Here is a 24,572-nt window from a genome sequence, read left to right as displayed (position 1 = left end):
GAGGCAGCCCAGGAGCCCTTTGCTGTGAGGACACATTGCTGGCTCGTGGTCAACTTTGGGTCCACCAGGAATCCCAGGGCCTTTTCTGCAGAGCTCCTTCCCAGCCAGCCTGTCCTGCCAGGGGTTGTTTCTCCCCAGGGGCAGAAGTTTGCACTTCCCTTTGCTGGACATCCTGAGCTTCCTGTTGGCCCATTGCTCCACCCTCTGTGGTCCCTCTGGGAGGCAGCTCAACCACCTGGTGATACCAACCACACCTCCCCACTTCATATCATCTGGGGACTTGCACAAGGTGCTCAGTTGTATCATCCAGGTCATTCATAAGACACTTGGCTATTGCATTGAGAGAAATTACTTGGCAGGAGAAGATTAGACCTGGAACTGCAGTTTCAAGATTTAGCCCAGAACTGAAGCACTGTGTTCTAACCAAATGCCAAAAAAATGGTCAATATCCTGAGTATGTTTATGGTTAAGAGTGTGGAAGTTGCAATACTGAGTACCCAGTACGTTGCATCAGCATCCTAGAGTTTGAGGAGGAAACAGAAAAATCAGTGATTCAGATCTACTAAGAGCTTATTTTATATATTAAAAATGAAGACTCACAGCTGATAATTTCGTTCACTGCATTTCAATTAAAGTGAGTTAAAAATAAAACCATATGAAATGAATTAAAAATAAAATGAGATTTAGTCCAATCTGATTTGGATCTTGCTGAAAAATCTGTCGCACAGAATAAGGAAACAGGATAGGGAAGATGCTTATCTGGTAGATGTTGGGCAAAGAGTTATTTCTGTAGTCATTGCCTGTCCAGTTCACTGACCTTCCCACATCCCGACCTCTGGAAATTAGTTAGGCATTTGGAGTAAATGACTCCTCATACATACACTTCATCTGAGAAGACATTTACTTAGGCAAGTGCTCCACAGCACAGTTCAGTGTAGACTTTGTACCTCAGTTTAGACACAGCATTTCAAATGTCTTCAAGGATTCCTCCCTCTGTATAACCCAGCTAAAGTCTGATATGACAATTCCCACCAGCTGCCACAGGTGAGGCAGGGAATGACAGCCGCTACTGGGCTTGGATACTGAGGTTTGTTCAAGATCCAACAAGTTTAGAGCTTTTACCCTACTTGATCTCACACACAAACTGTCCTAAGGATCCCCCTGGCATTTGTCTCCACGCATCTCAGAATTCCAGGATCTCCCCTTACTTCCAGGGTCTTTTGTCCAATCTGCACTGGTCATCTCCGATGACCTTTTCTGAGAGTCCACTTCTTTGGGGAGCCCATTTGTTCAGCCTCCTCTTCCTTCTGGAACTCAAGGGGCCTCGGTTTCCCAAATCTCTGTAGTCTGGGCAGGAACGCTGCACGGGATCAGTCTCTTTGGTGGTGCTCTCTCATCGCTCTTCACTAATTCCATGCTCCACTGTTATTTAGTTCCAGGTATTATCAAAACTTGCAACCAGCCCAGCCAAGCTGCAACCAGCAAGGAGCAGGTTTATGCATGAGAGTCGAACATTTTGGGGCATATTTACACCCTCCTGCACACCCAATTATCTGCTGCATTCTGCACTGCAATGTTTTTCACCTCCGACCGTACCGCGCTTCTCCACAAACGGGAATGATGAGGATCTCCATCCCTGTTCCCTTGACTACCTCAGCCTTTCAGACACAGATACTGCCATCCACAGTCTTTGTTCAGTAGCTTTCTGTGCACTGGTGGACCTTGAGGAAAGAGTGACACTTCCCAGAGGTGTGGTGGCTCTTTGTTTTGGCATGTGCAATATATGGGATGGATGAATACCTTGTAATGGTCGCGCTCAGCATCTCACTAACCTTGACACCAACACTGGTGCTGATGAAGCACAATAAAAATACGCTGCTACTGTTACAACTTGTCTTTCAGCATGGTACACCTTGTGTCACGTAGGTAATTAGAAGAGAACAGTGTTCCCAATAAACTGTTCCAGTCTCCTTGGGAAATGTGCAATCCCAAATGTCAGCAGGCAGCATTGATTTGTGTCCTTTGTAAGTCAGTTTGAGAAGAAACTCTTGCCCTGGCTGAGGACAGCTGTTTAATTTACACTGCGTGCTTACTGTGTTCCTTCCCTCTGCTTGAACTGCAAGGAAGATTTTGCATGTTGTTCTAAAAATATATCAAAATGATGTTTGATATTAAGGGACCGGTGAAATGCAATTACAATGAAATAATGACTTCGTGTTGCTTTTCACAATGAAATGAGATTGTCATCCTCCCTCCCCCAGTGCTTGAAGCAATACCTATTTATGAGTAGTTCAGCTAACCTGGGACATTTGAAGAAGAATTGCACACGGCTTCTTAGATGCAATGCAAATTGTTGCAGTACCCAAGGAGGACATTTGCATTATGGTAGGACTAGTTGCGTCTCTAATGCTGTAGTGGTGATTGTTATGCAGAGAACTGCAGGATAAAATGGTAGTGCTAAATCAGCATTGCTGAATAAGATGGCTGAAAATGCCACGAAAACAAACCATTGGAGCAGGAGGATTACAGAAGTAATGATATACCGAATTTCCATGCAATACATCTCCCAGCTTTCTGTATAGGCCTGGGGACAAGCTCTTAGTTGTATGGGTTATTTTCTTTGGTTCTTACTAAGTTTGGTGCCTCTCTCATCCCCACGCTGCATCATTTTGCAAGGAGCAGGACATGTCCCTCGTCACAGAGGGGGCTGCCTGGTATGTCTTGGGTTGACCAGAAAGAACACAAAAGGACTGCCCCGATATTTCTATTGCAGCATCAAGAATTCCCCTTCAGGCCATAGAGGTTTGAGTGATGATGTTTTATTCCCAAGTTTATGTGGGGAGCTGTTAGTCCTCAGGGCACTCTGTTGATGTGCTTGCACCACTGTTCGCAGAATCTTCTGTTCATTTGATTTTAAATCCCATTTTGGTTCCTCCAAAATAGGACTGGGTATGTTTGTCTGTTCTGTGTAGTGCCTAAATATCAGAGATAGGTACAGAATGTGGAGGGGTGGAATTTATTTACATGCTTGGGCTGAAATGGGAAGATGCAAGAGGAGAGTGTGTCTTTTTCCAGAACTATGTGATGTAACAATAGGTGACAGGGATAGGGACCGCTGGAGCCTGTCTCAAATGAAGTTCTTATGATGTGCAGGTGGCACCTGGCTCGTGCCCAAGCTGGGGGGGAGCCTGGGTGGGCCAGCTGCTGCCTGGGGCTGGCAACAGGCTTGACCTTGGGGAAGGGAAAACGTGTGGATAGAGACAAACTGTGCTCAGACTGTTAAAAAAAGGTGCTCTTTGCTGCAAAGCTTGAATTGCTGCCTATTTCTTTGGTTATCTTCTTATGAATCTTAACATAGCTGCTCAATTTAAGCAACTGGAGTTAGTATGCCATTCCCTACCTTGTTATGGATCCTGCCCTCCAGCAGTGTTTACAAAATAATGAAAAAAGAACCAGCAGTCTGAGGAAGGGACATGTAAAATCTGCAATGCAGAAATAGGATTATATATTTATCTGAGTTCTCATGTAGACAGATGATTAATACAGTACCAGCTACAGGGTTTATAGCTTGGTATGTCATTAAGGTTCCCTGTAACTCTAATGTGAAAAGATAATAAATTAAGTGTCCTCTTCCCTGCCCTTGTCCTCCTTTTTCTAGTTTAGAAGTATGCTTAGAAGTTTTAATCTGAAAACATGATTCTGATACCAGAACTGGGAATGGAAAGAAATGAAACAGAAAATGGAAGACATCTGAAGCTTTTTTTGCTTGAACCTTTTTAAGAATTAAAATTGAGTGCACGAGGTCTTAACATACAAGCCTCATTTACATATCTTCTTTTGGATTAAGAGGGTGTCTTTAAAAATACTGCTAGGAAAGTATTTTTTAGGATTTTTTTCCTCCACTTGTTAGAGAAGACCAGAATATCATTTCTTAATCAGGTCCAGCCTCCTTCTAAGGAAATCTTGTTCCCCTGCTTTATCTTATCTGGAGCAGATGAGAGCTGCAGATACAGGACATGTTAAATTTTTCATTATCAATAAGGTAAGTAGCAGCACTTTTAGAGCTTTAATTGCCAGACCCCGAGAGAAGAATAATTGTAATATTTAAAATAAATCTGAATTAGAATTCTGCGAAAGAACAAATGTTAAAGTAACTAGAAATATACTGGGAGATGGTACCCTTGAGCTCACTGCTGAGATCCTCCTGTGGTCAAGGGGAATTGAAGAAGATCAGGGTCTATGATTCTCTAGAAAGCCTCTGTGCTGGATTTATCACATGAGGTGAACTAGAAGGCCTAACCCTGCTCTCTTTAGGCAGAGCAGGACCCAGGGGTTGTGACAGAGGTGAGCAAATCGAAGTGTACACTCAGTGCTCAAAGTGCCACCACTGACACTGGAAACTGCAGATGATTCCTGCAATTAGGGCAGTTTTCACTGTGCTTGAGAAGAGCTCTGACCATTGCTGGATCAGGGAAGGGATAAATCCTTCCACAGGGAAAAGAAAATATGTGTGTGTGTGTGTATGTATCCATATATACACATGTACATCTCTAAAAGTATCCAAGTAGAGAGCAGTTGTTATAAAATCCTTTTTGTTGTTCAGTTTATTGTGTAGTTGAATTCCATTCAAAGTTAATCTTTCAGTGGTTCACTTGAAAACAATACCAATTTTGTGCTCCCTCCCACACACAAGATCCACTCCCTTCCTCAGTAATTCTTGTTTGACCTTACAGCCAGTTCTTTAGAAACTTTCCTACTGGCTGCCAGATATTTCTATTCAGGAGTTACCCTCAGGAGTAGCACATTGCCATGTTGGTCTGCTTTTTGTGTTCATTCTCTAGTGAACAGAGAGCCTCAAAGCTCGAGGCCTTGGTTAATTCAAAGTTTTATATGGATTTGACTTTCTCTCCCATGACTCTCCTTTTTTTTTATAGCAACCAAGTTCCACCACAGCAATAAGAAAACAAATGTGGGAACACTTGTAGTTGCTCGAGATAAAAATTTCTTGGGAGCTATGGAATTCATTCCTGCAAGAGATTGAACAGACTGTGGAATGAACCACGTACTCCATTAAGTCAAACAGCACAAAACATCTGTGGTGATGCCCATAAGGGCTGGATGAAGCTATTTCTAGTTCAGTTTTGGAAGGAAGAGGGAGTGGATCCTACTCTTTCTCACCTCTTTGTGAGGATAGCAAATCGAATAGAATTATAGGACTAGGGATTCCCTCCCCTTAACCTATTATTATTTGACTTACAGTGAAGATTGAGCAGCTTCCACGGGAAAGACAGAAGGTGTGATGTTCTCTGTGTGTCCATGAGAAATAGCCTTGTAAGGAAAAAAATATGTAGATCAGTGGCATTGGTTTGGAGGTTTTTTGATCTGCTTAGAGGATGGGAAAAATCTTGCTGTAATTAAGGTATTTCTGAGGATCTCTGGTATTGGTGGCAAATTGTATTGTTTGTCTTCCTGCAAACTGAAGTCCTGACCCTGGCAATCCTCAGAGTTGTTTGTGACAGGAGTTTCTGGCTCCAGCTGTACGAGCCTGTGATCCTGGAGTTGGGAGAAGGGTTTTATGGCACAGCTCTGGTCCCACTCTACAGACATCCCAGGAGCCGGGAGGATCTGACCCAAGGAGTAAACACACAAACAAGCAGCGAGAGGGAAATAAAGCGACTGAAAAGCCTGAATGTCTGATTTGACAATCTCTTTGGTGCCTTCTCAGCACACGTAGGGAGCAGCACAGCTGCTGTCACCCTGTCCTTCATCTCTCCATGCCACCTGCGTGTCCCCAAAGCCTCAGGCAGGGGTTTGTCTCCCTGGAGCCTTGTCATCAAAGCCCAGCAAGGTTGATTTTTAGCACTTCATCTCTCTTAAATATATACCCACAGGAGAAAGGTAATTTGCTGTGTGTCTTTGCAAGACTTTTTGAGATGAGTTATTGAGAATTAAGGTCATGCTAGTTCAGCCTGGCAGCTGAGTCCCTGTGCTTGGGTTTCTCCATAACCAGTGTCTCCCTAGAAATCTTTTATCTTGGGTTTCTTGCCTGACTGTGTCGTGCAGTCTTTCCCTGCTTTTCAGACCGATGGATGTATTGGTTGTTGTTCCTTGTTGATCTTCTTCAGCATCATCTGCTTTCATTAGCATTTTTGAACAAAGGACTGAATCAGAATAAATCACAACTAATAGAAATATAGGAACAGATTATCATTTTGCAAAGCTGAACTCTCTCAAAGGAGATTACGTATTTAAATTGAACAAATGCAACTTCATAAATAAACTAAATTAAACATCATCTAATTTTACTTTTGAAGCCAAGCAATTTTAATCCATACTCAGCTTCTCGTATAAATATTTCCCAACTCATTTTTATTCTTTGAAGCATTCTTATTCACATTTAAAAACCAAAAACGTGCCAAATTGAACCACAGTTGTGCATGCTGAATAAATGTAAAAGCTTGGGTATATTGCATAATAATCTGAGAGCTGGCAAGAGGAAGTGATTGCTTTTGTGAGTGTCCAAGTAGTAATGTAAAAATATTTTTTGAGAACCTAATGTTTGTCTCCAAAGCTCTTTGACTGATGACATGCCTGAAAAATCCTTTTTATAAATCCCTTATGTATAGTTCAAAAGGAAGCAATAGATGACTAGAAATCTATCTATTTCCCCAGGGAAAATTCATGCACAAACTGTGGTGGTACAAGCATTACCCAGCTGGTCTGCACTGTGAATAAATTCCTGTTCGTAGATGGAAGAGATGTTTTACTGCAGAACTGATTCTTAGAACTGGGAACATTTAAACACCCCAAATATGTTATTTTGTGATTAGAAATGCACTTTATCAATCATCTTATTAGACAGGAAAGAACCTTTTTAAAAAATACGTAGTAATAAGGGTCAAGAATTCTTGTTAAATGTTTCAAATAACGTTCACAAAGCTGAAATATAATTTCAGTTCACCCTATGTTCACTCTAAAAACCACAATCAAAAGCCATTTTCCAGAAATAGCCTTAAATCAGTTCTTTCTCCATGTTCATTAAATTGTTACATGCAGTTTGCAGAACTGACCTGTCCAATGACTTCAGTGGCTGAAAGTGGTTGACAGTGGTTTTCAAAAATACTTCATTTCCAAGTAAATCAGATTTAAGATTACCAAGAACTTTTCTTCTTTTTGTCTAATACCTTGAAGATTGAACAGAACAAAAGAAGCGAAACAAATCGGCATTTTTTTTCTCTGGTTTGAATATTAACCCATTTATGTATGTAATTAATCTCTAATGGCAGAAAACTTATAGGTAAGATTTATTTTCATATTAAAATCACTAAAATTGATAGTTGTGGCAAAAATTACAATTTTCTTACTGCACTTGGATTTTTCTGGGCATAGTTGAATAAAGCCTTTCCCAATATTTGAACGGAGCACTTGCTGTGTGTAGTAACGACAGAGCAGAGCTTGCTAACGCTCTTCAGTGATTTGGAATCACTGGAGATTAATGAGTTTTGGGGGAGAAATGCACAGGTAAGAAATACTTGATGCCCAGCTGAGTTTTCCAGCCTTGCTGATGAAGATGCCTTTGCTGTGACTGTTGAGGACTGAACTCAGAGCCCTCGTCAGATGTGCAGCCGCCGCATCCCAGGACTTTCCTGCTGTAGATTTAAGCTGCTGTGCCAAATGATGTGAGCAAGAGCACTGCAAGGACACTGTGACTCATGCAGGCTGTGCCTGTGCTGAAGGTCTTGCTGGCAATAAAGCTGTTCCCAGTCTGTTTTTTGCAAGTGCAAATGAAGGGAGGGAGGTGCAGGCCCCAGGAGGAGAAGGGATGCCACAGGCCAGTGCTCGTGGTCATCTTCAAAGCCGGTGGTACAGAATGGGAGGGCTTGAATTACTTGATTTCTTCCTCAAAATGCAAAGCAGCCAGAAACAACAAGAGGGAAATGGAGGCTGGTGTTGTTTATTCCATCTTCCTTCACAAATGAGAGTTCTGGACAGGTCTCCTGGCCGGGAATTTTGCCGTGCCACAAACAAAAAAAATGATCCCCTTGGTTTCTAAACACATGCAGTTCTCTCTGAAATCCAAGTGAATTGTGGGTTCCCTAATTAAATGTGCAGCCCTATATAAAGGAAGGTTTGTGAGCATGGTGCTGCATTAGTGCTGCTCCACATTTTCAGGATGTCCTTGAGTATGTTTACAGGGCTGGGAAGATGAGGAGGGATAATTTCATTAGGAGAATGCAGCAAGAGAGTGGTTCAAGAGATGGATGAAGGCACTTTGCAAGTGAAATATTTTCATAGTCCTGCATCTTGGAGATATCATTGATGTACAAGTACTTGTCCCTAAATTATGTGCTGTTGACAGGCATGGGCTCCTCGGGGTGGGAACAGTGGGAGATGCCAGGTGCAACTGGATAGGTGTAAAAAAACATTAAATGGAAACTATTAGTGTTTCCTGCAAATACTGGTTACTAGATTTTGACAATTCTTTCAAAGCAAAGATTTGGTCTAATAGGTTTGGTATTTTTAGGTAGAACATCCACCTGCAGAGAAAGAAACATAAAAGGATAATTTAATGCAATTTGTCAAAGCAATATTTTGCCTCTTCTCATGTGGACTGTAATAGTTGTCTTGCCACTGAACTCCTGGGTGCATGCCAGTCTTTATGAATATACCTGTTATTTTGGACATGATTAGAGTCTGTCCTTCATTTCAACTTAATTGCAGCAACAGATTTTTGCATATTCAGATCTTCCAAACACATTGCTTACAACTAGAAAGGACTGATAAATCCACCTATTTTTAAATAGGCAAAATAGAACCTGATCTTTAGTGGTTTAACCATCATTACACATAATCAGTATATTAATCCTTTAAAAACTGATGCTTCTTAAATAGCTTTTTTCAAATTTATTTTGACAAGAATTTGATATTTGAATAATCAAGACATGGAAAGTGCAGTGCTGCCTAGGATTCAGGCTAAAATCTCATTTGATCTAGAACATTAAATACTATCTTAGGCACAAAATATTAATTTTTTAATTAAAAATCTGTCTGGATGAATCATTCCCTAATGCAAGGTAATGTACTTGGTTGCAACTCAAAATAACCTCATTTGAGCAAATGTTTCTAATCAAGGGGAAGTGTCCTGGTATGATGCTGCAGAACTGTTTGCTGGTGTTGTACAAAGAATATTTTTAAGTGTGTGTTGTTGGGAGTTGGTGGGGTCCCTGCAGTGACTCTAACGAAGCAGCAGGTGCTGTGCACCATTCTCTAAGGAACGCTGAGTGTGGTGTTGGGTGAGGTTCCCTGGTGCCCTTTGCTGGGATGCACGTGCGTAAAACCCAGCAGAACTGAATTTCAGGATTAGTGTCAGGTACAGGTTGTGTGAGGAGAACTGTTGGTACCTGAAGGTCCTGTGAGTTGTGATGTTATGACTAAGAGCTGTCATCAGTGCATTTCTCTAGAGGGGAATATTTAATTCAAGGGATTGTGTAATTTTCCTTGCATAGATCCGCTGGACAGACTGGATCAGTAGCTGAGGCCAGTTGTGTGAAGCTCAACAAGCACAAGCTCGAGCACAAGTCCTGTGAGGAGAGGCTGAGGGAGCTGGGGTTGTTTAGCCTGGAGAAGAGGAGGCTCAGAGGAGACCTCATCACTCTCTACAACTCCCTGAAAGGTTGTAGCCAGGTGGGGGTTGGTCTCTTCTCCTGGGCAATCAGCAGCAGGACAAGAGGGCTCAGTCTTAAGCTCTGCCAGGGAAGTTCAGGTTGGACATTAGGAAGAAATTTTTTATGAAGAGAGTAATCAGACATTGGAATGGGCTGCCCAGGGAGGTGGTGGATTCACCACCCCTGGAGGTTTTTAAGCAGAGACTGGATGTGGCATCAGTGCCATGGTCTGGGAACCACGACAGTATTGGATCAAGGGTTGGACTTGATGATCTCGGAGGTCTTTTCCAACCTGGTTGATTCTATGATTCTGTGATTCTAAGGCCAAGTGCCAGGTCCTGCACTTGGGTCACAACAGCTTCCTGCAGCTCCAGGCTGGTGGATGAGCAGCTGGAAAGCTGGAAAAGGACCTGGGGGTGCTGGTAACAGGAGCTGAACATGATCACAGGTGTGCCCAGGTGGGCAAAGAAGGCCAAGGGCACCTGGCTTGGATCAGCATCAGAGTGGCAGCAGGACCAGGGCAGTGCCTGTCCCCCTGTGCTGGCACTGCTGAGGCACTTCCAACCCTGGGGTCAGTTTTGGGCCTCTCATGTCAAGAGAGACCTTGAGGAGCTGGAGCATGTCCAGAGAAGGGAATGGAGCTGGGGAAGGGTCTGGAGCTCAGGTCTGATGAGGAGCAGCTGAGGGAGCTGGGGGGGCTCAGCCTGGAGAAAAGGAGGCTCAGGGGGGACCTTCTCACTCTGCAACTCCCTGACAGGAGGGGGGAGCCAGGTGGGGTCGAGCTCTGCTCCCAGGTAATAAGTGACAGGACAAAAAGAAATGGCCTCAAGTGGCACCAGGGGAGGTTTAGATTGGAGATTTGCAAAAAGATTTTCACTGAAAGGGTTGTCAAGCATTGGCACAGGCTCCCCAGGGAAATGATAGAGTCACCATTCCTGGGGATTTTCAAAAAATGTCTGGATGTGGCATGTGGGGACATGGTTGGGTGGTGGACATGGATGTGCTGGGGTAACAGTTGGACTTGATGATCTTAAAGGGCTTTTCCAAACTAAACATTTTTATTCTATTCTGTTCCAGAGAAAATGTTCCCAAAGCTGTGTAAAAGTGGAAATCCTAAATATAAGCTGGGTCAGAGTCTTTTTCTTAAGAGATCCCATTAACCCCATGGCCTCCCCAAAATATTCATTCATTCTGAGATACATTATCTACATTTTGAGAAGTAATATTTGCTACATAGGGATAGATATCAGTGACAGCAGTTGGCAGTGTCCTACATAGTAATTAAAATCATGAGCAGTAAAATATTCAGAGGTTAAAGGAGAACCCCCAAACCTGAATTTATTAAATTGTTTATTTTTATATGAATTTTTTATTAGGTCTATTTAAAGCATTCCAGACTTTATTTTCATGTATCTGCAACTGTGTCATTTACTGTTTGTCATGGTACATTTTTTCAGTCATATCTGTTTTACAGTGTTTTAACCTAAATTATTTCCTTCTAGTAGAGCTACACTTAATGAAGCAGTGCACATTTATGTCTTGGGTGCATCTGGACTAAAATAGCCAAAATAATTCTGAGTGGAAGATTTGTAGGTTATCCATAAAAAAAAAAAGCACATTAAAGAAACCGAAGGAAGAGAGAGGGAACTAACTCTGTCTGTCTTTTAGGTTTATCTCCAGATTTAAGAGAAGTAGCACAGCTGGCATCCATTTCTTGTCCTTCCTAAAAAACTCTGTTTCAAGTCTTTCTCCATTAATAGAATCCATTGACTTTCACTGCAGATATTTCATAATAATTATTTCAGTTTGTAAAGTGACTTGTTTTTGAATGGATGGTGCCTGTTTGCATATTGTTACAAGCCTCACTGTGCTGTATTTGAGAATTGTAGTTTGATTGTGTGACATGTGCAGTCTATATATTTTAATTTTATTATTATTATTATTATTAAATATTGTCTGTAAATATATGTCGAGAAACAGAAAGAAGAAGGCTCATATTGGGCCAAGAACAAAACAAACTCTGGTAGTACAGGATGTGAAGATAAAACACAGACCTACCAGACTTCAAAGTGCTGAGAGAGGGAATAGAGATGAAGTGATTGCCACTCATGAAATAGAGTTTTCATCTTGAGATGCATTTGGAATTTTTAGAAGTTTCTTTTCATTTGTGCACTTTGTTTCGGGTCCTGAAGAGCTCCTTAGTTTCACTTTTCCTTTAAAAGCAGTTGATTGAAACTTTTTTTTTTTGGTAAAATAGAACTGTGATAAATAATTTAGATATGTGCTTATAGGTATCACTTCTCTGCAAGTGAAGATATTCCAAAGCTTGACGTTCCATTCAAAGTCAATCCAAGCCTTTTCACGTATCTGTTCTTGGCTTTTTCCTTTTTCTGAATATTTGGGGACATGAAACACATATCTAGTAAAGAGAAAAAAATTCTGATTATTTTTAAAACATACATGAGCTGGCCAGAAGATAATTCTTTTAGAGTTACTTCTTTCTAACAGTATTTTCTGGAGAAAACAATGTAACCACCCCAGGCATTTCAACCATGGGACAAAACCTGTGGAAAACAAACTAGGCAAATCACAATGGACTATTAGATCATTCTCCAGATGAGGCATTTAATTCCATGCAAATTTAGGACTGCAGTCTATATAAAATATGTGGTCATAATACATCCATTGTGTCGTTAGTTTTTTAAATTTGCAGACAACATTAATGTAATCTAAGAAATTCCCGTGTTTGGTTGAGGTTTTTTAGTACTTTGAACTGGTGTTATTTTCTTTCTCCTTTTCCCTTGACCGTAGAGCAGAGCTGCCTCTCAGGGCTGTTCTCGTTTGTCTTCACTCAGCCCATGAAACAGAGAAACCATTTGCAATTTATGACTTTTTTTTTTTTCGGTCCTTCTTGGTTTCATGCTCAGAATACAGTTTCTTACAGAGGTAGCAGGTGAATCTTTCTTCTTCTCTTTGACCTTAATTTTATTTATATTCTGTGGAAAAACCCTGGGCTGCTTCAGCTAAATCAGACGGTTCTTGAGAGTTCAAGCAGTGTGGTACTCCATGTTCTTCCACTGTCGCATTTCGGTTCATGTTTTAATTTGCTTCTTATTTTCCGATAAAAAAGGCTCTTTTTTGCGTTTCTGAAGATTTAACTAGAAATTTAATTTTAAAATATGAAACAACTGTCAAAATCCAAGTTAAAGGCGCTTGTTTTGTATGGCCAGTAGATGACAGAGAAAGGAGAACACCTAAAATACATGTTGGAGAAAGAAATGGGTATTCTTATAGAGGTAATTTAATTTTTTTTTAAAGTAGTGTGTATTTATGTAAGCAGACGCTTTTGAAAATGAGCTGAAGAAAGACTGTACAAATACAGCCATTATCTTATGATGGTGTTTATTTATAAGAGAATATCAAATAACTGTGCTTTGGTAACACCTTCTGTGTCTTAGTGTGTGTTGCTGGAGCCATACGAGTTCCATTTTGGAAGGTCACACAATCAGGATTCCTCTTTGACTTCAATCGCTCCAGTAAATAGGTTTTGACTCAGCTGTTGGGCATGACAAGGATTAAACCTTAGTATTTGAAAATAAACATCTTGGGCCTTCAAACTGTGGAGCTTTCTGTTGGCAGGACATGTGCTGCTCCAGGCCCTGCCAGACCAGGGGTGGCTCTGTGGGCTTGGACCCTGGCAATGATGCAATAGGTTTCGTCATCAACTCTCCTGGCATTTTTTCTCTTGAACACTGTGTTTTGCACTTTTAACATTCCCAGAACATTTCTTGACTTTATGTGTGTGTGTGCATATATATATATATATTTTATTTTTTTTTTAAGATTTTATTTTTTTTTAAAGAATGCTTACTCAATTTCCTGACTAGCTTTGAGCTGTGAATGGTTTATTGGAAGTTGATTTAAACATTCATTAGCTAAAATAGAATGAATTACACCGTATATATAATGTAATTTATATATATATAACTTGGTTAGCCATGCTGGCAAAGTGGCCTAAGTCTACCAGGTACCATCATTGTGCCTTATTTTTGTAAGAGAAAGGAATGAGGTTGTAAACAGCAACATTTCTCCTATAGTGGCTTCAGTGGTGTCACTGGAACATATTTAAGGACTGTGAAGGAGAATTTCAGGCACAAGTGTTGTGTTTAAATCTACCAATTTGGCTTTTGATGTCTCCATTCAGGGCTGTGTTTGGGCAGGACCGGTTTTCAAGGCAACCATGGCACTAATCTGCTTGCAAAGATTTTTCTTCATGTAAACCTTTTGACAGGTTCTCTAGGGGAGAACATATAGATGAAAATATAGTGATAAAAAGCCACGCAGTTATTTGTAGTTTAAAAGACTGAAAAAATGGCTATGAGAGAAGAGATGCATCTTCTTAGAGAGGAATACCTTAAAAGGTCTTGGCAGTTTCCTCTCTCAGTTTCCTCTCTGTGGCAGCTGCTGCTCAGCAGTTTTCTCCTTTGCTTAGTCTTGATGAGCAGTGATGGAGTTTATTTCGGTGGGTTTGTTTTGGCTTTTTTTGGTTTGTTTTCTTTTGTTTATTCCTTTTGAGCATAAGCTGAAAACAATTGGTACTTAGGAATACCATTAAAGCTGATGGGGGAAGAAGCAGGTAATGCAGTGTGTTTTGTCGGGGTTCTGATCTTATTGTAGATTTTTCACAAGACCCACATCAAGTGTATTCTCAGTGAAGGCTAAAAGGCTAATTAGGCAAATATATCATTCATTAAGGATGGGTAAACCTGTCTGAACAAAATCAAGATAACAGAGTGCTCCAAACTGAAGCTAAGCAGAAATTCTCTGCTTTGAAACCAAATCTAAAGGAGCTGTTTAGCTTAAGTTAACTTTCTGAAGCTCCATCCAGGTTTTACCTATCATCAATCATATTATTGTCTTTCAACTTATGAGAGAACCATTAAGAACATTTTAATAGTAGTTCTATTTATTTTGTGTCTTTTATCTGTGGTTTATTCTCAGCGTCTTAGATTGAGAGAACTGTTAATTTACATAAACGTGGCTAAACAAGTTGCTTTACAAGAAAAGCAGTTTCTGAAGTAGGGCTACGTGCAGCTCTTGTGCTGTGTCCCTAAAGTCTTATGCCACAGTGTGCCCAGCACTGCCCATGATGTTGTGTTTCCCCTCGTGTACAAAAGAGGACATTCTTTTGTATTTGTTGTCTGGCTCTGACTCTAAGCCACCCTCATAATATCCATATCTCACTGCACTGCTTCCTTGCCCTTCCTCTTCCTTCCCTGTGCAACAACTCGTGTCCCTCCTCACCCTCCCTGACTGCTGGACTGGGACCAGTGGTTGCCTTTGCTGCTGAAGATTTGTAAGTACCAACCAGTTGGTAACCTCTAGGAACTGCTGCGTTACAGCTTTTCCATCAGGATCTCTGCTAATGAGTTGTCTCCCATCTATTCAGATCCAGAGAGAGATTTAAATATTCAAGACAGTTGCTGCACCGAAATACTTGTGAGTTCTCTCTCCTCCATGAACTTGGTTGTAACGTGAAAACGAATTCAGAACTTGTCAGGGGAAATGGGGGTGAGGCAGCATTACAAAAGCCTCATGTCCTGGGGAGAGGGTGTTATAGTGCAAGGGAAAGCCTTGTGATTAAATTATGGAGAAGGAAACTGGTTTTGTGAGCATAACCTCTAATTTTGCCAGTGTATGGATAATAAAACCCAAGCATCTTCTGCAATAAAATGTCAGCACTGTATTGCAGAAAATCTACTGGTATTATTACAAATAGTCTATACTTTGTCATGTGTTAAATGCAGAAGTATGTAATGCTTTCAGATACATATTCCTACAATGTATATTATAATTTGCTTGTTAAAAATGGGAAATATCCCAAATTATACTGGTTATGCCAGGCCAAAAAGAGTTTAATTTAATTGTGCATTACTTCAGTTGTTGCAGTGTCAGTGAATAAAATAATCACTTAGGAAACAGTTTTGCAGCAGATGACCAAAATGTTTTATTGCTCAATACCATTCACTGGATTAGGAAAATGGATTACAACTGTGAGTAATGAGTTCCTAAAGCCCCTGAATGTTATGATTTCAGTAAATGTCTGCTTGATTTCATTAACCTTGAGCATTCTGAGAAATAACTGACCGTAAGATTTGCCTTCACCTAATTTTGTACTGAATTTACTCTGTGTATTTAATAATATATGTGAGATCTAACTGGAAGTCACTTAAATGACTGTGATTGGTTTTGAATGGTAGGAGCTAAACAATGTTGTACTGGAGCCAGTTATGGTTCTGCTTAAACCTCCTACTCAGCAAGTGAAGAGTGATTTTGTGAAATGATAACATGAAAAATGAAAAGATTTCGTGTTTAAATGAGAACGTTACTTAATATTCAATACAGTCCTTGTATGATGTTTTCCTGCCAACAACACCACTTTTGAAGGTTTTGCCTGTGGTGATCTCTCACTCAGTGGAAGTTCAGCTCTGAAGTCAGGGTGCAGATGCCATCCTGAAATGTTTGAATCAAGTCTCAGTGCAGTCACTGAGTGTTGTATTCTTTTTTGTGAACCTGTAGAGAGTTCACTGCTCAACCAGTACAGGGAAATGTACTTATTTCAATTTTATCTGTTGAAAATAGCAAATATAGCAGTGATAAACCCTGAATGATGTGTAGTACCATTCTCCCTAGCCTGACCTAAAGGTTTGAATTTTTTTTCTCAGATCTGAATGATAAATTATAACTTTCATATTGGTCCAACTGGAAAACCAATCATGTGGACATAAACTCTGTGGCTGTGTGACTCTTTCAAGTCACAGGGTGAAAACTATGCCACTTGGAAATGGGAAAGAAAAGCATTAAGAATGGGGTTGGTAATTAAGCTTGTTAACAATCCCAGTTCTGGGGAATTGTCTTAAGGGATAAATGATCTGCACTGCCATCAAGCATGGTATATAACCATAATACTCTTCACACAACTTTCTATTTTGATGTATTTTCCTCTCAAAATACTTTTGCTGAATAAGGGAACAATAACATTTAAAATAAGCCTTTAGGGCTGGCTGGAAAGTGGGTGGTGGCTTCAGTGGACTCACAGAACTGGTGATGGGAAAGCTCACCATGTGTCTCCTGCTTTTAGAGCAGCCTGTGTTCATTTGGGGGTGGCTTTGGTTCCAGCGTCAGAGTAAGGTCAGACATGGGCAGCTTGGTTTGAAATGAAGACTCTGATTTTCTGTGTGCTTAACATCTCCCCTGACTCTCTAAATGGAAGGTTGCAACTTCATTGAGCTGCCAGGCAGCAGAAAAATGACCCACCAGCATCTCCCTGTCCTCCCAAACCCGCTGTCCGTGTCAAGGGTGTTCCACCCACAGATCCAGCAATTACGGAGAGAGAACAAACAGTGAGAGTGACATGGGGAGAAGGCAAACCCTGTGTCAGCTTGGCTACTGCAGCCCCTTCTGAAAATTGATTCTGGACTTCTGTGCAGCAGGTCACCAGGTAACTCAGACCAAAGATGGGCATTTGACAGCAGCTTAAGAAGTGCAGAAGATGAATGGGCTTGAAGGACCTAAATTCCACCCCCTCAACATATGAAGTAAAGGGATCCCTGCTGAGATCAGTGCTGCAGCCACAGCTGCTTCTGAGCTACCTGGTTGTCTCATCCCTTTGTTCCTGCCATTCCAGCACCTGTGAGGGAGACATCAAATTCTCATACTTTTGCTTCAGAGTTTACCAAAATTTTCTCTTGAGAGATCCAGTCCTAAGAACAAACCCATTCCCATTTGCCATCTTCTATTCCTGACTCCTGAATTTTGCTTTTGGCCTAGATTGATTCTGAGTCTTTGCAGTCCTGTTGGTCAGATCTTCTTTGTGCAGCTGAGTGGGAAAGACCGGCAAGGAGTCCTTGAATAACTTCCCAGATTTGTGTGAGAAACTTCAATGGAGGGAAATGTGCTCTTGGTTAACCATGCTGGCAAAGTGGCCTAAGTCTACCAGGTACCATCATTGTGCCTTTTTTTTTTTAAGAGAAAGGAATGAGGTTGTAAACAGCAACATTTCTTCTATGGCGGCTTCAGTGGTGTCATCTGAACATATTTAAGGACTGTGAAGGAGAACTTCAGGCACAGGTGTTGTGTTCAAATCTACCAATTTGGGTTTTGATGCACAAAGCTGTTGCTTTGTACAACAGCTGTACCAAAATCAGCATAGGGTGAGAAATGGATGTCCTACTGGCTATTGATTTCCTCGGGAATGTTCTTCTGTTTGTGCCCTTTCTTCATGATTCCACTTTGTGGTGTGTGTTTGAAAGGTTTCAGCTCCTGACAAGAGGAGTGTATTATGTATTAATGTATAAATAAATGTATTATTTTTCTGTCTGTCTGGCTGAGTTCCCTTCCCAGTGTCTTTTTACCCTCAAGTCAGATATTTCTACTTTCAAATTTCATCCTCGATTGACTTTTGGTAATGAAGTTAATAATAACAGGATTTAAAAATTTTTGGGATTTGTTGTCCGATGTTGTATTGGAGGCTAAAAATATACAGTGAACTCCATGCAGATTTTATATAGAGAAAGGGACTAAACAGACCAGATTTTATTGGGCTGCCATCAGACTGGGTTTAAATTCTGTACTTTTCTTTTTGCAAACAGAGGTCAAACTGGCAGAGGGAAAGGTGGTGAAAAGAAGTGAAGTGGTGACCTGTCTGCTCATCAAAAGCAGGGTTTACAGTCCAGTATTTTTAAAAAATTCAGCAATAGAACTGTTTGCCAGATCACTGTGATTAGATTTGGGATTACAGACCTTTCCCTCCTAAAGACTCTCTGTTGCCTTTGCAAGCTTATGGGTGGAATATTTTTGCAATCACTGGCATAATTTATGAGGGTTGATAGAGGTTTCAGTCTTTACATGTGTTTTCTCCTCAGTGATTTCTGTTCTCTTCTTAAATGATTCTCTTCTTCTGAAAGGTATCTCAAGTGAGGATTTCCTGAATGAGAAGTAGCAGCTATAGTATAACTTTGTACTGTAGTTACTTTTCTGCACCTATGGATGTATAATAACATGTTTAAGTAGGTGGTTTAACACTTGTGTTTTATTTCTTTTGGGTTCTAAAGAGTTTGGGGTTAGTTATGACCACATACTTTGATTTTTCCAAAATTAGTTTATAATTCTGTTTGTTTGGTTTGTTTTCTTTTCTGTATGAAAATGTCATCACAGAGTTCATACAGGAGATAGAATCATAGAATGGTTTGGGTTGGAAGAGATCTTAAAGATCACCTCATCCCACCCCCTGCCACAGGCAGGGACATCTTCCATAGACCAGGTTGCTCCAAGCCTGGCCTTGGACACTTCCAGGGATGGGGCAGCCACAGCTTCTCTGGGCAACCTGTGCCAGGGCCTCTCCACCCTCACAATAAAAAAAAAATTCTTCCTTGTATCCAATCAAACCTTCCCTCTTCCAATTTAAATCCACTGCCCTTTGTCCTGTCACTATGGGGCCTTGGTAAAAAGTCTCTTTGTATTTTTAATAAGCCCACTTTATATATTGAAAGACTGCAGTTGGGTCTTCCTGGAGCCAGAGGATGCTGCTGCTTTGAAGTATAGAAATATTATCCACAGGAAAAAAAACTAAACTACCTTTAATTTAGAACCTGGATGCAGCCTGCGTTACAGTGCAGGGGGTGCAGGCATTGGGATGGGTTTTCACACTGCACCGTTGTGGATGCTGTGAAGTACCAAAATATTGCGTGAAAGAGAAGTGTATTAGATCTGTTTGCTTGTTCTGTCAGTAAATGTACCTCTCTGAGTAGTGGCAACAATTCCTTGAAGTTACAGTGTCTATGGTTACGATTTCCTTGCAACAATAAACAACGGTGACTGAATGGCTTTTCAAGCCAGAAACAAGATCTTTTATTCTGCCTTCATTTCTTAGGAAGGAAGATTGAAACTCGATACTATACTTAAGTTGCAAAAGTAGATATAAAAGATATGTTTTATGTTTCTTCCTGCAAGAATTATGTCCTCAACAGCAAACACACGGAATAGGGGAATATACGTGTCCCCTACATATAGGAATTTTAGTAGCAACCTTTTAATTAAAAATGCAAATGAAGCTCCAATGTGGGTTGTGAGTTGTGGCAGCCCAGTTGTAGGCTGTGTGCACTCAGGCACGGTGAGTGTTGCTGTCCCAGCCCTATTACATAAAGAACGTCTAAGCCGTTTCGGATGCTTAGTACAGCCTAAACTGGATAAACAGGATGCAGTAAACAGATTACTGCAGTGTTTATTGGGAGTTCATTCTGATGTGGGAAGTAAAGGAACCATTAAGAGGTGTATAAATAGGGTAAAATGAAGAGGTGCTGCGAGAGGCTGAACAGTTTCCGAGTTAACTGAGCAATAACTGCAAAGATTTTTCTGCGGGGAAGAAGAAAACAGTCGGCTTTGCTTAAGTACCCATTGAGACAAATATGCTCTCGGTTTGGAAGGTATGTTTTCAGCGCTAAGGATTAAGTGGACTTGGCAGCTCCTTTGAGCTTGACATTGATATTGTAATGAGCTTTAAATAGCTGATTCCCAACTCCTCCTGCTCCCTGTGCCCCTGGGGTCAGTCCCAGGGTCAAACTGGATATCAGGGAGGTTGTCTTGCTCAGACACCCGAGGGACACGTCCCCAGGTGACACTCAGACTCCTGAAAATCTGTCAGTTCATCATGACTCACTGGAAGTGCTACTAGCTGAGGAGAGAGCGGGGATTACACCTCTGCCATCTGTTAGAGGCCTCCTGTTCCCTCCTGGCTGAGGCTCCGGTGTGTGAAGATGTGGATTAGGTTTTCAGGCAGGATGATGTCGCAGGAGAGGGTGGTGAGATGTGCTTTGCTGAGTGTGAAAAGCAGGTGACCACAGCACACAGTCCTTGTGCCATTTCAGTGACCTCCCATTTCCCTGTTTATGTAATGATGTCATTTCTGAAGAAAAAGTGCAACTTTCTCCTTATGTGTTTGCACCATTTTCTTCCAGAGCACCCGAAGTAATTTTAATTTCTGCAGTAAGAATAAGAATGTGGTGGGTTGTGTTCTTTTTGTTTGAGAGAAGCCAACTTGAAAACACAGAAGCAGAACTGGACTGGTACCTACAATGTTTAAAAAGGATAAAAAACCCCTCATGTTTATCATACTTGAAGAACAGACAGGACCTTGACATTTCTGAGATCACAATGAGTGAGATAATTGTGCCTGCTGTGTTTGCAGATATTCATCAAGAAAATGGGCAGAAGCAACCAGAAACAAGAAATACTGTGGAAATGTTTAAAACCATATAAAGTAAATGCAGAATTGTTCGAGTTAATGCAGAGAACAAACCTAAATTGAAAATAGCTATTTCCGAAAACTTCTGGCCAAGCATGAAACAGACCAGGCATTTTTATTCTGAAACAAATCCAAATCATTGCTATTATTCAGGAACAGTAACTCCAGAATAGTAAGTTTGGATCATCCCTAGTGTGGTGAGAAGAGGTCTCTCAGAAGGTCTGTGCTCCCAAGGGAAGGATCAGCAGTAATTTCCCTCTAACAGACAGAGAAGTACAAGAGTATTCCAAGAGAGTACCACTTCCTGGGATGCCTTTTTGTCAAATAAATATTGTGACCTTATTTCTCATCGGTTGTCAGGGAATGGATTAATTTTATAATCTGAATTAATATCTTATTTCTAATAACTAAGTGACCATTTGATTGCAATGCTGTAACCCATTTATGATACAGATGAGGGATGGGACAACAAAGTCCATAGGGACATTTTCCCCTACTGTGAGGAATTTTGGGGTAGCTGGCTGTCAAATTTTCAACTTTTTAAGTGGGACACTAGAATTTCTTTTACAACCATTTCATTTTTTAAGGAGAATCGTGTGCCTCTTCTGCAAAAAAACCCCAAGCCAAGCAAATCTGCACAGCCTCCCAAACTTGGAATCAAAGGGATCTGGAATACTGAATCTAGTCTTTACCTGAAGAGGATGACTTTCCTGCTGGACTGAGGAATTTGCCCTTCTTTTGTAAATTAAAACTAGAAATAGAAATATTTCAAGCTCTGTGTCACTTATCTGTAATTTACTGTAAATTTGAACTTTTAATGTTTGCCAAAACCCCTATAAAAATAACTGTTTTACACCTGCAACAAAGGAACTTTAAGTCTCTCCCTGGAACAAGTCCCTGCAACTGTTCTTGTCAAAAATTCCGGTGAGCACGTTTGCTGGTTTTAAATTTACAATAGGCATAATTCCAGATGTTGTGTGATTTACCCTCAGCAAAATGTAGCTCCTAATGCTGATTGTAAAGGCTGTGTTCTTACAGTTCCTAATCTGAGGAAATAGCTGCAATAACAAATGGTAGTAAGGAGTTACTTCAAACCTACAACCCAAATTTCCGGGGTTTGCACATGTGTGATCAAAGAGGGACATGTGGTGACTTTGATATTTAATCTTTCTTTGGATAGTTTGTCACACTAATAGTTTCTCAAAAATTACTTTTATTTCCTTGAAAAACACAGATATGAAACACATGGCACCCAAAGGGCACCCAAAGAGCACCCAACGGTTTTTTCAACCACAATTTCCAGGTGGTCAAACCTGTGGCTTTTCCTTTTAAGCTGGGAAATGACAGTTTCATCTTTGCTATCTCTTTTCTTCCTGCTAGTATAAAATAAGGAGGGTCAAATATGACAATATTCTGTGTCTGTTTTTTAAACAGTGTAGGTACGAGGTGGGTGCTGGAAGCCAATCCCCTGTTAAATTGGCACGTGTCAGTGAGGAGAGAACTCAATGCAGTTGTGCATTTCAGTTCTAACACATAAACTGGTGTGTGAACCTGTCCCCAGTTTGGTGAGGGTGCAACATACACCAGTTTGGGTTTGTTTTTCGTCTAAGTTAGAGCCAAATTGCTGGACCAGAGCCCAAGTAAGAAATTCAGACTCCTATGACCTGAACCAGAAACTTGTCCCATGACCAGTGTAACTCAATCTCAAGTCACGTGTCAGGATGGTTTTTTGCATTGTTTTAATAGAGATTTTTCCCCCCCCCCAGACAAACTCAATAGTTTGCAAAGTAGTGGTTTTCTGCTGTGGAATAAAACAACTGATCTTTTCAGCACATTTTAAAATCAGTTTCTCTGTGCTAAAATATTCTTTCAATGAAGAAAAGTCCCCCCGATGCACATTAGAATTGTTCCCAGGGTTTCTTTGGGCCATTGTAAGAGAATTTTGGTCAGTTTGTCTCTGTGGAAGTGAACCAGGCCTGTATGAATTGGCCTGGACTGCTTCTCATGTTGAGCTTGTGATTCAAACAGGAAAATATCTTTAGAAATAGGTTTTCTTCTTCTATACTGTCTCTTCTTCTTTTCATCCTTTTTGTGCATAAGATTAAATAGAAAAAAAAAATTTTACAGTTCACTGATGCTTGCAAAAGCTTTCCATATCTAAATGACCCACTCATAATTTATGTATAAATTTAAAGATATTTACAAATCTTCTATGCTTAAGTGTTCTTGGTAATGGTAAAGCTTCTACTTTTTATAATGTATCACTTCAATTTTATGACATCTTAAGCTGTTCTAAAAATCATTTTTGCTGATGTACAAAAGTATAAAATGCTGGACAAAAAGTGAAGGGAATTTTTGAGAATTTCTCCCCTGTGTTTTCGTTAAGTTTGTGAGTATTAACGTTTTTTCTCCTTCTACTGGAAACAGATTTTGTTGAGATTCTCAAAATTATTTTAAAATCCCAGTGGTCAGCATTTTCTTTTCTATTTCTAGGTTTTACTAAGATGCTCATGCAACTAATACAAACATGGATTACATTTAATCTGGGGGGATAAATGGGAGCAAAATAAACTGCTTTATTATTATTAACATATTGAACTTTTAGTCATTAATATGCAATGGTTACTTTCATATTCATCTCAAATCTCAACAACAAATGGTCACCTTGAGCATTTCTGAAATCCACTGAGTGAAGTGAAAATTAACTTGTTTGTTCATAGTGCTCTTCCTGAAACCTTATTACACACTCTGCTTGTTCTCAAATTCCAGCTGTGTGGCAATTGCTGGCAGAAGAGATTGGTTGGGTTTTTAGAGAGGCACAGTAGTTTCTCATCTTCATTCATGTCCCTTTTCCTGAAGCCACTCTGAAATGTAAAGAGTGACTTTTCTTGTGCTGTTGCATCTTTAGAAGAGCTGATATTTTAATTCTGTGTTAAGTATATATATATATATATATGTATATATATATTTCCACTTTATGTTCTCCTGGACCAATAACATTTCAGTTTTCAAGCTGTGGAGTGGCTTCCATCTTCCACTGGATGGTTTGATGCAAGATAAGACGCAGACAAGGAATGAAGAATAAATATCTCCTTCTCCTAATTTGCATTAATGTGTCACTGGGGCGGAATATTTTCCCCCAGTCTGTTATCTCATTCTCAGTTCAATTCTTGTTTACAAGCCATGGTTTGCAAAGTGGCTCTGGAGAAAGTGTTCTGGGATTTTGGTGTTTGTGGCACAGAGTTGCCATAATAAAGTAGTGCTTGAATGACTGTTTATGTGGGTGAAACATTCCTAAATTGATGAAGCACTGCCTGCTTTTATAACCTGAGAGATTTTGTCATTTGGATAAGTGCAAATCATCTGTGTTTTTGTGTTCCTGCATCATCTTCTGAAAAAATCTTTGTGTGTGTGTTTTAGTAGTCTGAAAGGAGAATTCTGCAGGTTACATTTAGCTTTAGAAAGTGCTTTGCCCTAATGGAGGTTATGCAAGATGCTCTTATCCTTCCAGGGTGGCTTCTCCAGGAATTCAGAGAAACAGTCTGTGAAAGCACTGGAATCTTGGGGATCTCTGTAGCCCTTGGTTCTCAGAGGAAAAATAAAAA

The 24,572-nt window shown here is 40.4% G+C and overlaps 1 protein-coding gene across 18 annotated transcripts in view; it reads left to right on the top strand.

The window, feature by feature from the left end:
• The window catches only part of ATP2B2 (ATPase plasma membrane Ca2+ transporting 2), a 409,505-nt gene that overhangs the window by 174,742 nt on the left and 210,191 nt on the right, over positions 1-24,572 (top strand). Inside the window, exon 1 of one of the 18 annotated variants that reach the window (XM_027701193.1) lies at positions 3,955-4,042. The exons of the other annotated variants lie outside the window; for them this stretch is intronic. The gene's annotated coding sequence lies outside the window, so the exon portion shown is untranslated. Of the gene's footprint in view, positions 1-3,954; positions 4,043-24,572 lie in introns of those variants that run through there. 18 annotated transcript variants of the gene reach the window in all.

Source organism: Neopelma chrysocephalum, unplaced genomic scaffold (assembly GCF_003984885.1).
Source record: "Neopelma chrysocephalum unplaced genomic scaffold, ASM398488v2 Primary Assembly neopelma1_151, whole genome shotgun sequence".
Classification (NCBI taxonomy): domain Eukaryota; kingdom Metazoa; phylum Chordata; class Aves; order Passeriformes; family Pipridae; genus Neopelma; species Neopelma chrysocephalum.
The sequence above is the reverse complement of the archived record's forward strand: the minus strand, read 5'-3'. Positions and strand labels throughout refer to the sequence as shown.